The 14,303-nt window shown below is 51.1% G+C and overlaps 1 protein-coding gene across 2 annotated transcripts in view; it reads right to left on the bottom strand.

Moving 5' to 3' along the window:
- Positions 1–10,288, bottom strand: part of RD3 (retinal degeneration 3) — a 20,063-nt gene extending 9,775 nt beyond the window's left edge. The window contains exon 1 of one of the 2 annotated variants that reach the window (XM_011975793.1): positions 10,161–10,288. The gene's annotated coding sequence lies outside the window, so the exon portion shown is untranslated. Of the gene's footprint in view, positions 1–1,012; positions 1,266–10,160 lie in introns of those variants that run through there. The other variant, XM_011975794.1, reaches the window with a different exon arrangement.
- Positions 10,289–14,303: the final 4,015 nt, after the last annotated feature.

Raw genomic sequence — 14,303 nt, 5'->3', positions numbered from 1 at the left:
AGTGCTGGGATTACAGGCTTGAGCCACCGCGCCCGGCCAATCCCATCATTTTAAGCTGAGGAGGATGAATGTTGCCTCAGGACCCTGTGATTGTATCAACTGCACAAATTGTTTGTAGAGCATGTGTTTGAACAATATGAAATCTGCGCATCTTAAAAAAAGAACAGGATAACAGCGATGTTCAGGGAACAAGAGAGGTAACTTTGGACTGGTCACAGGTGAGCCGAACGGAACAGAGCTATATTTCTCCTCTTTCATAAGCAAATAGGAGAAATATCGCTGAATTCTTTTACTCAGCAAGAAACATCCCTGAGAAAGAGAATGCGCCCTGAGGGCAGGCCTATAGACGGCCCCTTTTAAGGCATCCCATCTTTTATGGTCGAAGCCGAAGGGATGAAATAAGCCCCGGTCTCCTGTAGCGCTCCCAGGCTTATTAGGACGAGGAAAATTCTTGCCTAATAAATTGTGGTCAGACAGGTTACCTGCTCTCAAACCCTGTTTCCTGATAAGACGTTATCAATGACAATGCATGCCCGAAACTTCATTAGCAATTTTAATTTCACCTCATCCGGTGGTCCTGTGATCTCGCCCTGCCTCCATTTGCTTTGTGATATTTTATTACCTTGTGAAGTATGTGATCTCTGTGACCCACACCCTATTCGTGCACTCCCTCCGCTTTTGAAAATCGCTGATAAAAATTTGCTGGTTTTGCGGCTCAAGGAACATCACTGATCCTGCCGACATGTGATGTCTCCCCCCAACACCCAGCTTTAAATTTCTCTCTCGTGCTCTTTCCCTTTATTTCTCAACCCAGCCGAGACACTTAGGAAATAGAAAAGAATCCACGTTAAACATAGGGAGCGGGTTCTCCCGATAGCCACCCTCCCACCACCCTGCACCCCAGTGCTTAATCCAGAGAAATGAATTGTTAAGGTAAATAATCAGACCAAAGGAGAATATTATGAGGGTAGCAGTAGCCTTCTGGAAGGCCACACCTAAATCCCTACTTAAGATGGAGATTTGAATGACCAACTCCTTTAGCAACCAACAGAATTAAGAAATCTGAAAACAGGTCAGGCGATGCCTGATGCCTGTAATCCCAGCACTTTGGGAAGCCGGAGGAGGGTGGATAACTTGAAGCCAGGAGTTCAAGAACATCCTGGCCAACACGGTGAAACCCTGTCTCTACTAAAAATACAAAAATTATCTGGGCGTGGTGGCGTGTGCCTGTAGTCCCAGTTACTCGGGAGGCTGAGGCAGGAGAATCGTTTGAACTGGGGAGGCGGAGGTTTCGGTGAGCCGAGATGGCGCCACTGCATTCCAGCCTGGGTGACAGAGCGAGACTCCAACTCAAAAAAAAAAAAAACAAAAAAAAAACCCAGAAATCTGAAAACTTTCATTCTCCACTCAACCTAAGCCTATCACCAATGGAGGCTTCAGATTACACAGCTGACCCCTTCCTGGGAGGGTGGGACGAAAGGACGAACCATTAGACCCTACTCCTGGGGTCAGTAGTAGCTAGGACGTTTACTTCTTAGCTCTTACCTGCTGTATGTGCCCAGAATAAAGAGGTTAGGCAGTACTGTGTGTACTGGGGGTACTGGGGAGTAGGAGTGCAGGAGTGGAGGTGTTATGGCCAGAGAGCCAGGAGCATCAGGAACCTCGCCTAAGGCTAAAGGATTCCATCAGTTCAGGCACAAAGACTGCAAATGTAACTGAATGTGTCACTTTCCCTGGAGGGTTTGTGTTTTTCAAAGTATATGGGTTAGGTTGATGCTTAGCACCAAAAGAGTGAATGGTGTAGCTGCTGAAGAGTACTACAAGCATGCGGAGTCACTCATTCCTGCAAGGGCTACTGAATGTGCTAGGCTATTGCACAGCTCCATGCCTTTGTCATATTCCTCCCTCTGCCTGAAATGCCTGCCCATTCTCGTGGAGACCAGGTCTAGGGTCAGCACCCTCAGAAGGTTTTCTTGACCTTCCCACCTCCCAGGTAGATGTGGCCACTCCCTACCTTGTCCCCTAATGCACTCTGCACAGGTGTTTTTCAGAGCTCAGGAGCACTTTATGGAACATGACTGCCTACCTCCCCTGACCCCGGGTGTGGTATGTAGGGGGGCCTGTGCCTTATTCCCCTTTCCATCCTTGGCGCTGGACACATAGTCAGTAGGCACTTAATAAATAGCAAACAAATGAATGAATGAGTGCCAGAACAAAGGAACGAATAAATGATGGAGAAGCTATAACAGCTGAATCAAGGAACAAGCCCCACAGACCTGACCTGAACTGACCCTGAACAAGAAGGCATTTTTCAAAGCTTCTTAGGGAGCTTTTTTTCTTCTTAATCTGAGTTTGCGTTTGAGCAGAAAGAAGATTGCAAGAGAGTGGCTTGGCAATAGAGGGTTCTCCTGTGGCCGGGAGAAATGTGAGTGAAGAAATGGGAGACACTGAAGATAACTTTTGCCTCCAGGGCAAATAGACCTCAGAATATCCATGCCATGGCTACATAAGCTAACAAACTATTAAATAAAGCGTGTTCCATTTCCTTCCTTGTCAACCATACCTTCCTAACAATGTGGAGGGTGAGATTCAGACAGCATTCTTGGACTCCTCAGAGTTCTTTTCTGGCACATGGAGGTGAGTTGGGACAGCTCCCGGCCCTCAGCCAGCCTCCCTCTCTTCCCCCCTCCGTTTCATCCCACATGGTAAGGGGCCTTGCAAACACGTGTGGGGACACCCCAGCTTTCACCTCCAAGACCCAGCCACACCCCCGCAACCAGCCACCTCTTTGCCACCCTCTGACTTAAGGTTTCTCACTGGCAGTGCCATCTGCCCTGCTCAGTGGCCCCTTCTGTGGGGAAGTAGGTGGGCGACTGTCTGGCAGGGAATTCTGATTTCGATCTCTAAGCCTGATCTCGAAGGGAAGTGCCCACAGGGTGGCATGTCTACTGGACCCCCAGACGCCTCACCTTGAGGCAGAGTAAGGCCAGAAGCAAGCCCAAGTACATTCTGGGGTGCAGCCTGTATGGGGTCCTGCTTTGCTGGGCTTAAGTCTCCCGACCTGAGCTGGCCGCTAGAAAAGGTGCTTTGTCACCTGCCTCTCCCAACTCCAGATGGCAGGGGCTGAGTGGGGTGATCCCACCTGAGTCCTGAATTTTGTGGGCTCTGAGCCTCTTTGGCCAAGGTGAAGGGTCTCACAGGGGAGGAGGGTGTTCTGAGTCACCTCCTTCCCGTCCCCTCACTCCCCGCAACTCTGGCCAGGACTGGAAGCTTTGGCAGAGACAAGATTTCTGCTGGTGCTATTTCTGTCCCTGGTGCCAGCTGCTCCCCTAGAAGGCTCTTCAGTGGGTCCGATTAAGTTCTTAAGGGCAAAGGAGGGAGGGAGAGAGAGGGAGGAAGAACAGAGACAGAGAGGCAGGTGGGCAGGCTAGACAGACTCCAGAGGGTGCCGCCTTATCCCAGGGTATGCCCAGAACCTGAACCTCGGCTGAGACTGGGAAGGATGTGGTGCCTGGGGGAGGTCTGTTAAACAACAGCAAGAGCAACCTTCGCTAAGTATCTGGCACAATTTGCTACACCGCCTGGCTCCAGATTCACCACTGTGGCAGAGCCAACTCCTCAGTGTAAGCCCCGAGGCCCCCACACTTGGCTCACCACCTGGTGAGTGGCAGCGCCATGGTGTCCTCAGAGTCTTCCTGTGATGAATGGTTCCTACTCAGTCAATGGCACTTATAACCAGCCTCAAACACACTAACACTGATTGAATCCTTGTTTTAAAAAATTAGGATAGGCCAGGCACGATGTCTCATGCCCGTAATCCCAGCACTTTGAGAGGCTGAGGTGGGTGGATCACTTGAGGTCAGGAGTTCGAGACCAGCCTGGGCAACATGGTGAAACTCCATCTCTACCAAAAATATAAAAGTAGCCAGTCGTGGTGGTGGACACCTGTAATCCCAGCTACTCGGGAGGCTGAGGTGGGAGGATAACTTGAGCCTGGGAGGTAGTGGTTGCAGTGAGTTGAGATCACGCCACTGCACTTCAGCCTGAGTGACCGAGTGAGACTCCCATCTCAAAAAAAAAAAAAAAAAAAAAAAAGGAGGAGACACCCTTTATCAAGTTAGGAAAGATCCCCTTCTTTATATTTAAAAGAAAAAAATGCTGGGTGTGGTGGCTCACACCTATAATCCCAGCACTTTGGGAGGCCAAGGTGGGTGGATCACCTCAGGTCAGGAGTTTGAGACCAGCCTGGGCAACACAGTGAAACCCCATCTCTACTAAAAATACAAAAATTAGCCGGGGGTGGTGGTGGGCACCTTTAATCCCAGCTACTCAGGAGGCTGAGGAGGAAGAATTGCTTGAACCTGGGAGGCAGAGGTTGCAGTGAGCCAAGATCGCACCACTGCATTCCAGCCTGGGTGACAGAGAGCGACTCCGACTCAAACAAAAAAAAATTAGGATAGCTGAAGAAATTTGAATATGAGCTGGATGTTAGAAAACGATCCATGGGGCCAGGCACGGTGGCTCACGCCTGTAATCCCAGCACTTTAGGGGGCCGAGGCGGGTGGATCACCAGTGGTCAGGAGTTCCAGACCAGCCTGGCCAACATGGTGAAACCCCGTCTCTACTAATAATACAAAAATCAGCCAGGCGTGATGGTGCACGCCTGTAATCCTGGCTACTTGGGAGGCTTAAGCAGGAGAATGGCTTGAACCCAGGAGGCCAAGGTTGCCGTGAGCCCAGAGTATAGCATTGCACTCCAGCCTGGGTGACAAGAGCAAAACTCTGTCTCCAAAAAAAGAAAATCAAAAGAAAAAAAAAAAACGATCTGTGGAATACTGGCCAATAGCTCAATCTTAGGAGGTGTTGCAGTGTTTACGAGTGTCTACAATATCTTAGATTCAAATAGTTCAGAAAACGTTACATAAATATGTGTACACACACCCCATAAACAGGGTGTTGGGGCTCAGAAACTAATATCCCAAGATATGGCATTGCATATGCTGAGCTGAAGAAGCCTCCTGGTCTCTCTGGCCCTCCCCATGGCCACTGTCTCTTCCAAAGCCCTTTGTCTGCCTAAGATCCAGATCCACCAAAGGGAACAATGTTTTTTTTCTTCCCTTAAGACTGAGAACGAGCCCCCACCTGAACAGACCCTCTCACAGGATAATGTACAAGTTCATTTTTGATCCCTGCCCCATTCATTCTCCCTAGTAATCCTCTCACCAGAACTGCTCTTCTCCCCCTCCCATAACTCGCTTTGCCAGGGTGGTAGATATATACGCTTCTGAACCCCAGTGTGGGGTGAGCAGTGCCTGTGATTCTCCCCATGTATGCATTCGTGATAAATGTGTACGCCTTTTCTCCAATTAATCAGCCTTTCTTGAGGTGATTTTTCAGTGAATCTTCATAGGGCCAAGCCCTTGGCCCCTACAAGGGCAAATATGGCAAAATATTAGCAATTGTTGTATCTGGGGAATATTGATGGATATTTATTGCATATTTCTGCATGTTTATGCATATTCACAGTTTAAAAGTTGGAAAAACTCTACCTCAAAATTCACTTGTTCAGGAAGCCTTCCTGATTCACTCTACCTGACGGCCTGCGTTGTTCCTAGGGACTCCTCCTTGCAGTTCCTATTCTGCTCATTTCTGCTGCTGTGCCTTTCTCCACCCACCAGCCTGGGCATTGAGGCCTTGCACAGTGGCGTGTGCGGGGAGGGCCTAAGGGCCTGGGGACTGAAGCGCAGGGCTGAGTTCTCATCTGGTCACTCGCTCAGCAAACACAGGGGGAGTGTGTGACCTGCCTGTCGCTGTGCTAGGTGCTGGGACTCCCTCAAGGAGTGTACACTCAAGAGAGGGAGGAAAACAAGCAGACAGGCAATTGCGATGCCGCGAAAGGCACAGCTCTCCTGAATGGAAGGGGACTCCTAGGCCCCAGCTGTTTAATTAGCGCAGGGTGTGCCCAGGAAGTACCCGCCCACTATTCTCTGCATAATCCCTACAGCTCATTAACCAGTGAGGCCTTGGTTTCTGCATTTATAATATGGTGTTCAGACGCCAGCTCAGCCCACTCCACAGGGTTCCTCTGAGACTCGGGTGGGAGACAATATATGAAAACATTTGGTAAACTATAAAAATCCTGTGCAGTGATCAGGGGTTGTAATTCTTATGATACAATCAGGTGGCTAAAAAGTTCACCTGGAGGCCACGTGCGGTGCCTCACGACTGTAATTCCAGCACTTTGGGAGGCTGAGGCAGGCAGATCACTTGAGGCCAGGAATTTGAGACCAGCCTGGCCAATATGGTGAAACCCCATCTCTACTAAAAATACAAAAATCAGCCAGGTGTGGCAGCGGGCGCCTGTAATCCAGCTACTCAGGAGGCTGAGGCATGAGAATTGCTTGAACCCGGGAGGTGGAGGCTGCAGTGAGCCAAGATGGTGCCACTGCACTCCAGCCTAGGCGACAAAACAAGACTCTGTCCAAAAAAAAAAAAAAAAAACCCACCTGTAAAGAGGTCTTGAAGGCTCTGTAGAGAGCAGACAGATGACCAAATCCAATGACAACACAAAACGAGAAGAAAAGAAATGAAAGCCAGCTAGGAGCATGGGCTGGACACTGCTTGTTAAGACCCCTATCCACCTTGGGGTCCTTGGTAAGAATCTTTGGGCTGCGTTTCCCTCCTTTGTCTGGGAGCCAGCATGGGGACAGAGTTGCTGCTGTTCATTGACACATACAGGCCTTCTGTTCCCTCTCCCCATATTCCTGGGGCCTGGGGTCCAGTACCCTCCCCACTCTCACCCCCACTCACCACCTCCACTGCTTTTGTTTTTTTTGTTTTTCTTTTTTTTTTTTTTTTTTTTGAGACGGAGTCTCGCTCTGTCACCCAGGCTGGAGTGCAGTGGCCGGATCTCAGCTCACTGTAAGCTCCGCCCCCCGGGTTTACGCCATTCTCCTGCCTCAGCCTCCCGAGTAGCTGGGACTACAGGCGCCCGCCACCTCGCCCGGCTAGTTTTTTGTATTTTTTAGTAGAGAGAGGGTTTCACCGTGTTCGCCAGGATGGTCTCGATCTCCTGACCTCGTGATCCGCCCGTCTCGGCCTCCCAAAGTGCTGGGATTACAGGCTTGAGCCACCGCGCCCGGCCAGTTTTTTCTATTTTTTAGTAGAGACGGGGTTTCACCGTGTCAGCCAGGATGGTCTCGATCTCCTGACCTCGTGATCCGCCCGTCTCGGCCTCCCAAAGTGCTGGGATTACAGGCTTGAGCCACCGCGCCCGGCCCTCCACTGCTTTTGACCTCAGATGCATGCTGGGCGGCCTGGCTGCACCCCCACTCCGCCGCTGCTTGACCACCAGCTCAGGTGGAGCAGGCTGGGCTTGGGGAGACAGCGCAGCCTTCAGCAGAGAAAACCTGAATTCAGTTCCTACGCCCTTCCCCTCCTGCGTAGCTACCTGTGTCCAAGTCACCTTCATGGCCCCAAGCCTCAGTTTCCCCAATCTATAAGGGAATAATAAAGGTACCTACTTCAAGTTACTGTGAAAATCAAATGAGGTCATGTCTGTGTAAATGTTTTATTTTTATAAACTAACAATGAGCTGGTTCACCTAGATCAGTGGCTAGCATGGTCGCTTAGTACAGATTCTTACCCTGGGGTCCTAGGGAAAATTCAGAGATTCATGAACTTGGGTGGGGAAAAAAGTCATCTTTATTTTCGCTAACCTTTGACTGAAATGTGGTATTTCCTTTAGTTATGAATGAGGGCCATGGACCACAGTAGTATCAGTAGCCCCGTGGCTTTATCTCCAGCAGAAATCACAGATTTTTCACAAAACGCTTTAAAGTTGTTATTCTTGAATTATTAAGTATGCTCATCGCTGCTATGAAATTGTGGCATTTATTAGACTTGCTACTAGGTTTTATAATCTCACATGTTGATGGGGAAGCACACAGATTACTGTATCACAGATCGTTTTTTCTTTCTTTTTGATGGCTGCGTTTCAGTAGAGCTCATTTCCTTTGTAACCCAGTGAATTTACTTTTATGCATGTAGAAGCATTTTTCTGAGAATGTGTCCACAGGCTTCACAGACTCCCAAAGTGGGCACAAAAAGTAAAGGATCTCCTGGCTTGGTGCAAGCTTGACCTCAGCTTTGTTCCTGGCCTTCCCCATCCCTGGCTTCTGGTCACCATGCTGGGAGAACTGAGCCTCCCTGTTTCAAGAGAAGGCCCAGGTGGTGCGGCCTCCGGTTTACAGAGCAGAGCAGATTGATAGGGAAGCCCTCGCATGTTCTGTCTCTGCCTTCTGCGTCACTCACCCACGCCCGTTATCTTCCATTCTCTGATCTTCTCTTTCCTCTTTCCTTTCCCCTTCATTACCTCTTCCACCCCCACACTCTCAGAGCCTTCCTTTCAGCCTATTTTTGAACGTCCCTGAGAATAGCGTCTTTTCTGTGGCTCCCTGGGAGGCGCCACTACCAGCTGCGGCTCGTTAGCTGTGCTGGAAGAACTCTCCCGTTGTGCCTCAAGGGCAAGAGGAGTCTCTGGTTCCAGTTGGCACACGGAGGGGGACCAGGGATGTCTCAATGGTGGGAACAATGGGGAGTGTGACCTTGGAGCTGGAAGCAGGGCTCTGACCCCCTGCAGGAGGGATCAGAGTGCCCTCACTTCTAGTGAGAACTGAGGCCCTGCGCTGGCCCCAGTCAAACAGTGAGGGCGTGCAGACCTTGAAGGCTAATTTCTCAATGCAAAGGGAGCCATGGCCAGGGGACCTGGCCCGGGTCCTCCGCCTCAGAAGCTGAGCTGGGCATCTGCAGGCCAGGGCGAGGGGCTGCCCTGTGTGACCCACCAGGCCCGGGCATGGAGCAGCACCTGAGTCAGGCTGTCCCAGAGCACCGGCTGTTTCACTGCACGGGTAGCCTGGCTCTGCTGATGCCAGACCCTCAGTCTGGGCAGAGACTTCTCAGTGGAGGCAGAGAGTAGGTGCTTCTCTGGCGAATCTTCCTCCCAGCCCTGTGTTTGATAAAGCCCAAGTCCAACTTTACAGATTGCAAATTGACCTTATTTCTCTTTGGCATCATAGAAAAATAACCTGTAATCCACTAAGCCAGGTATGAGCGGGCCTGACCTGTGGATCCTCTGCCCACCTGACAGACATCTGCTTGTTTGTCAGGAACCCCTCAAGATACAACTCCTCCCAGCAACCAGCCCTTCACTGCCGCCCACCCATGCAGCACTGATCCCAGTTACCAGGGCCTGGCCCAGGGGCCCATCACCACAGCATCTAGCAAACACGTTTCTCATGTTTTTGGTTATATTTATCTCTCCCCGACCTAGCTATGAACTCTGCAAGGGCGAGAGGTATGTGGGTTGAATCTGCTGCACATGGTAGCACTTGATAAGCGGTTCCTGAATGAATGAGTGAATGGCAGCCAGTCCTCCCCATTCTGAGGCAGAGGTGCAGCCAGGAGAGGGCATGTACACAGGTCTGACTGACCACAGTGGGAGAGGACTGACCCTCCTCCCTCAGTTGCAGCTGGACTTTCCTTCTAGGCCTGATCTTCTCCCTGGTGCCCAACCCTGCACCAATCTGCCTGGGCCTGCTCTCCTGGGCGTGTTATCGGGGATGCACAGACTGTTCCATGGTCAAGGGGACTGAGACACATCCATCACCCTCGTGCCCTGAGTGCTGCGGCATCCCTAGAGCCTGACTCTGTGCCCTGGACTTGGTAGGTGCTTGAATCACAGTTTGCAAACTGATGCAAGAGCCTCTGATTTGGGTTTCACTTTCCTTCCCCCTGCCTGCGTCCATTCTATAAAGGCAGAAGGGAACCTGCTGGAGCTGGGTCCTCCCCGAGAGGCTTGCAGTTCCAGAACAGGCGGAAGTGATGGCTTCCACAGGTTTACAAAACAAGGAGCAGGCTATAGCCCCGAGGATGCTGTAGGAACCTCATCGGTTCCAATTCCTGTGGAACTGATGAGGACTAAAGGGGCCTCACTGTGGCCATCTGGGTCCTTGAGGTGGGCAGCTTTCTAGGCTCCCCAGCCTGCCACACCCCCTGAGGCCACCCAACCCAGCTCCAAACCTCGGCCCTAACTTCCAAAGGTGCAGCTGTGCCAGGGTGCGGGTGGGGAAGACTGTCTCCTGGGGAGACCTCCGTCTTACCTCTGAGGTCAGCCTCTGCTCAGGTGCAGCGTTGCAGCAGGGGGCCTGCTTTCTGCTTCCCAGTCTAAGAGAAGAGAGTGTCTGGATATTTTCAGGAGAAAAAAAGAAAGTTGAGCAGCCACAGCAGGGCTTCTCTGCTGCTGCCGACTGGACTCAGGATTTTGCTTCTCTTTGGGTCTCTGAGAAGTTTTACCAAGAGAAGAGGCAGGAGGAGAGATCCAGCCTGGGCTGTTGTTTGCGGTGTGTGTGTGTGTGTGTGTGTGTGTGTGTGTGTGTGTGTGTGTGTGTCCCGCGAGGCTGGAGCCACAGCTTCCCTGATGAACCATGGAGGCGGGCCAGCTCCTGAGCTGTGGTTGCCCTGGAGACCCACCTAAGCCTCTTTGCCTGGAGCAGCATTATCTGTAGAGGGAGTGGCTGATCCGGACACAAAAGCCTGAGGCGACCCAGGCCCAGGCGGTGAGGGAGCACTTGTGTCCAGATGGCATTCTGGCCCCTTCCTCCTCCAGCCAGTGCTCAGTGTGGCACGAACTGGGCAAGACCATGCTCACCCAACCCTCTGCTGAGCCCTGGTGTACCTGCTGCTGGCAGATGTTTCCAGCTGCCTGGTGGGTGGCTCCTGGATGGAGAGCCCCTCTTTCTATCAGCTCCCTCCTACAGGGAGGGGGTGATTCTGGGTGCTGAGGACAGGGACCTGTGAAGATACGTCTCCGCCTTTGCCCCACCACATCCCTTGCCTGTCTTCCTCTCTGCTTATCTAAATTATTTCCTTCCCTCAAGGCAAGCTCAAGAGCAGACAGTTCTGACTTTCCGAAGGAGGGCTGTCCAGGGAGAAGAGAACATGGAACATAAAACATTGATGTTGAGGTATTTGAGATAACATCTGGGGCTAGCCGAAGCATCCTGTTGCTGTACTATAGCATCCCACACTCATGTCTGGGCCTCCTTCCTGTCTCTGCTCTCTGGTCACGCTGTCACTTGTAGACTGTTTTGGCTAGGAGCCATGTGTGGGCCAGCTTGCACCTAACAGACATTAGGTGGCACTAAAACAGATGCACACTGCCCTGTGAGGGGCACGGGAATACTGCAATGGGCATGAAGCTGCATTATAACAGACCTTAGGTAATCCTGTGCTGGGTGATAGAGTGACTTATGAACACATCTGGTTTTGATTGTGTTGGAAATAAAGCAGAAAGTACAGCCAAGAAGAAGTTAAACAATGGCTGATGAAATGGACTGAGGTTGCCCGCCCGCCTGCCTGCATGATTGCGTCCCTGGGTGATTTATCACTTTGTGCTTGCTCTGTGGCTGCTTCCACTCAGCTGGTTCCATCCGCCTTCCCTCCTCATCCATCGAGCAGGCAAGGGTCTTGAGTCGGGAGCTGGATCATATACTTTTCTTGACCAGTTCACAGCACGACAATCCCAAAGACTGAGTGAGTCATTTGGGGATGGAAGATCCCCACCTTTAGGGGAGCTGAAGCTGACTTCCTCCGACTCACAGCTCCCAGGCGGCCTCCACCATAGGGCCAGCTAAGGCCAGAGTCACCCAAAGCATGTAACTGGGAGTCCCCACCTCTGAGCACCCTACCACTATCCTGGCACTTTTCCAAGGGGTGTGGCTTGGAGGTCCAAAGGCAGAAATTCCAGGCATTTCCACACTGTAGGGGAGGGAGCAGGGGGATGACAAGACTTTACCTTCTCTTTAGGAAAGCTGCTGGAGGCAATGAGGAGAAGGGGCCAGGGACCAAGTCACATGCTCATCTGTGCAGCACGTATTTCTAAAGCCCCATTCTACAGGGCACAAAGCTAGGAGCTGGCTGAGCCTAGCTCTTCCCTCTCCACACGTCCCAGCCACGCCTGTGTGTGCTGGATCAGACGAGGAGGAGGTGGAAGTCTGGCAGGCAGGTGGGGAGCAGGGACAGCCTTAGGGCCCAGAGTTGAAGGCTTTTATCTCCAGGTAGCACAACCTTGGGTCTACTACTGACCATTCTGTGTTTGAATAAAAACAATTCATCCCTTTTCTATAGCCATGCTTTTGTATCAATATCTCCCCCTCTGATGCACACACAATGAATGCAAATGAGATCATAGAGGCCAATGTCTTGAGCCATCAGAAAGATTTTGTTGCAGCAGCTGCCAGATGAACTTCAGGACTCCTGACCCGGGGACTCCAGGGAACAGGCACACAGATGACCCGAGTTATAGGAGTCTCCCTGCCAGATGCAGCCGGCCCCTCTCCTGCATTTTTCAAATGGTACCTGTGATTAGGAGAGAAAGGCACAACCTGCCCCACGACCCTCCCTGACGGCTGCCTTGACATCATAACTCACAGGCCTTGGTGGGTGTGTTGACGGCTTATTTATTCTGATTTGTTCACCTGTGGAGGATTTGTGATTATCCTTGCTGAGTATGAATTTGCTCTGGGGAGAAAAGGTGGCAGTTGTTTTTCTCTTGTTTGGCATGGATGGAAGTTGCTGAAGCATAGATATTCAGCAACCATCAAACGCAGAAACACCGGTGGGGCCCACAACATTGCCTCATAGATGGAATTTGATTAATAAATTGGAAATGTAGAGTTATGAGGCGACTGCATGCAAGGCTGGATTAAAATCCGCATGGAGATTAGAGAAGAGCCCTGGCTGTGTGTGTGTGTGCGTGTGTGTGTGTGTGTGTGTGTGCGCGCGCGCGCGCGCTCCTCCCGTTCTCTCCTCCCTGGAGTCTTTCCAGGATATTTCAAACCATTTCTAACCACTCAGTCGTGTGTTGGGTTTTCCAAGTCCTGCAGAAGGTCTGTGTAGCCCAAATCCCAAATGAAGTTGAATTAAATGGACAGAATATTCATAGGTACAGACCAGACTTGCAGTTACCTAGACCTCTTCTCTCTGGGCATCCCTCTTTCTATTCCTGTGGTCACATTTCCTCTCCAGTGCTACGGACTGAATGTTGTGTTCTCCCCAAAATTTGATCTTGAATCTCCCAAGGTGATGGTTAGGAGGTGGGACCTTTCGGGAGTGATTAGGTCATACGAGGGGAGCCCTCAGGAATGAGATTACTGTTTGAAATGGTCTCAGAGAGCTTCCCGGCCCTTCCGCCATGTGAGGACACTGTGAGAAGATGCCTCCATGAACTAGGAAGTGGGCTGTCAGCAGACACTGAATCTACTGACACCTTGATCTTGGACTTCCCAGCCTCCAGAGCTGTGAGAAATAAATTTCTGTCATTTATAAGCCACCAGTTTATGGTATTCTGTTATAGCAGCCTGGATGGACTCAGACATCAGGTACAGGAAGCAATGTGTCTGACGGCAGGAAAAACGAGAATGCTCCCTTCCCTGCCAGCTGGAGGCATAATGCATTTCTCATCTACTCATTCATTCATTCACCAAGCATGTATTGGCTATCTACTCTGTCTAGACAGCACCTTGACACTCCATTCCCATAGACTTCACTGACCACAGCTTCTTTTCAGTTCTGCCCTGTGGTCTGATGGACTAATGTGAGGGTCTGTGGCAGAAACGGCTAGCTGTCCACCAAGAGTCACATTTCTCCTCCAGAGTACGTGAGCATGTAGTAGACATGTTCCTGGGAAGCAGCTGTCCAGCTGGGGGCTTCATTCCCCATCCCCTTTCCCATCTAGGTGGGGCCATGTGATGATAGGGTGTAGATGGAAGGGACGTGGGTCACTTCAAGTGCGGCAGGTGGACACCCCCGTGCAACTGTCCACCTTCCACCTTTCCCCCTTGCTGATCGTCAGCCAGGACTCTGAGGCCCTCGGAGGTGGGGGAGACACAGTTTTGAAGGAGTTTAGGTCCCTAAATCACTTTGTGAAAAGCTGCTCACCGATCGTTCATGTTGAACTCTAATGTGTGCAAAAAATCATATGCTTATTGGGTCAAAGCACTGAGGTGGGGTTTCTCTGTAACAGCAGTTGACACCACCCAACTTGCATAAAACCCTGTGAGAAGGGGTGGGTGTGGAAGCACTGCCCTTTCCTAGGCTCCTGGACATCAGGGTTCTTCCTGACATGTTCACCGCTGGTTTTTTCATCATCACCTTAAAGACATTACTTCATCCCCTGTTGTCTCATGCCTCTGTGCATGGTGCGGAGTCCCCTCCTACCTGGGGAAGTTAACTTATCCCGCAAA

Source organism: Mandrillus leucophaeus, unplaced genomic scaffold, assembly GCF_000951045.1.
Source record: "Mandrillus leucophaeus isolate KB7577 unplaced genomic scaffold, Mleu.le_1.0 Scaffold159, whole genome shotgun sequence".
NCBI classification, from domain to species: Eukaryota; Metazoa; Chordata; class Mammalia; order Primates; family Cercopithecidae; genus Mandrillus; species Mandrillus leucophaeus.
The sequence above is the reverse complement of the archived record's forward strand: the minus strand, read 5'-3'. Positions and strand labels throughout refer to the sequence as shown.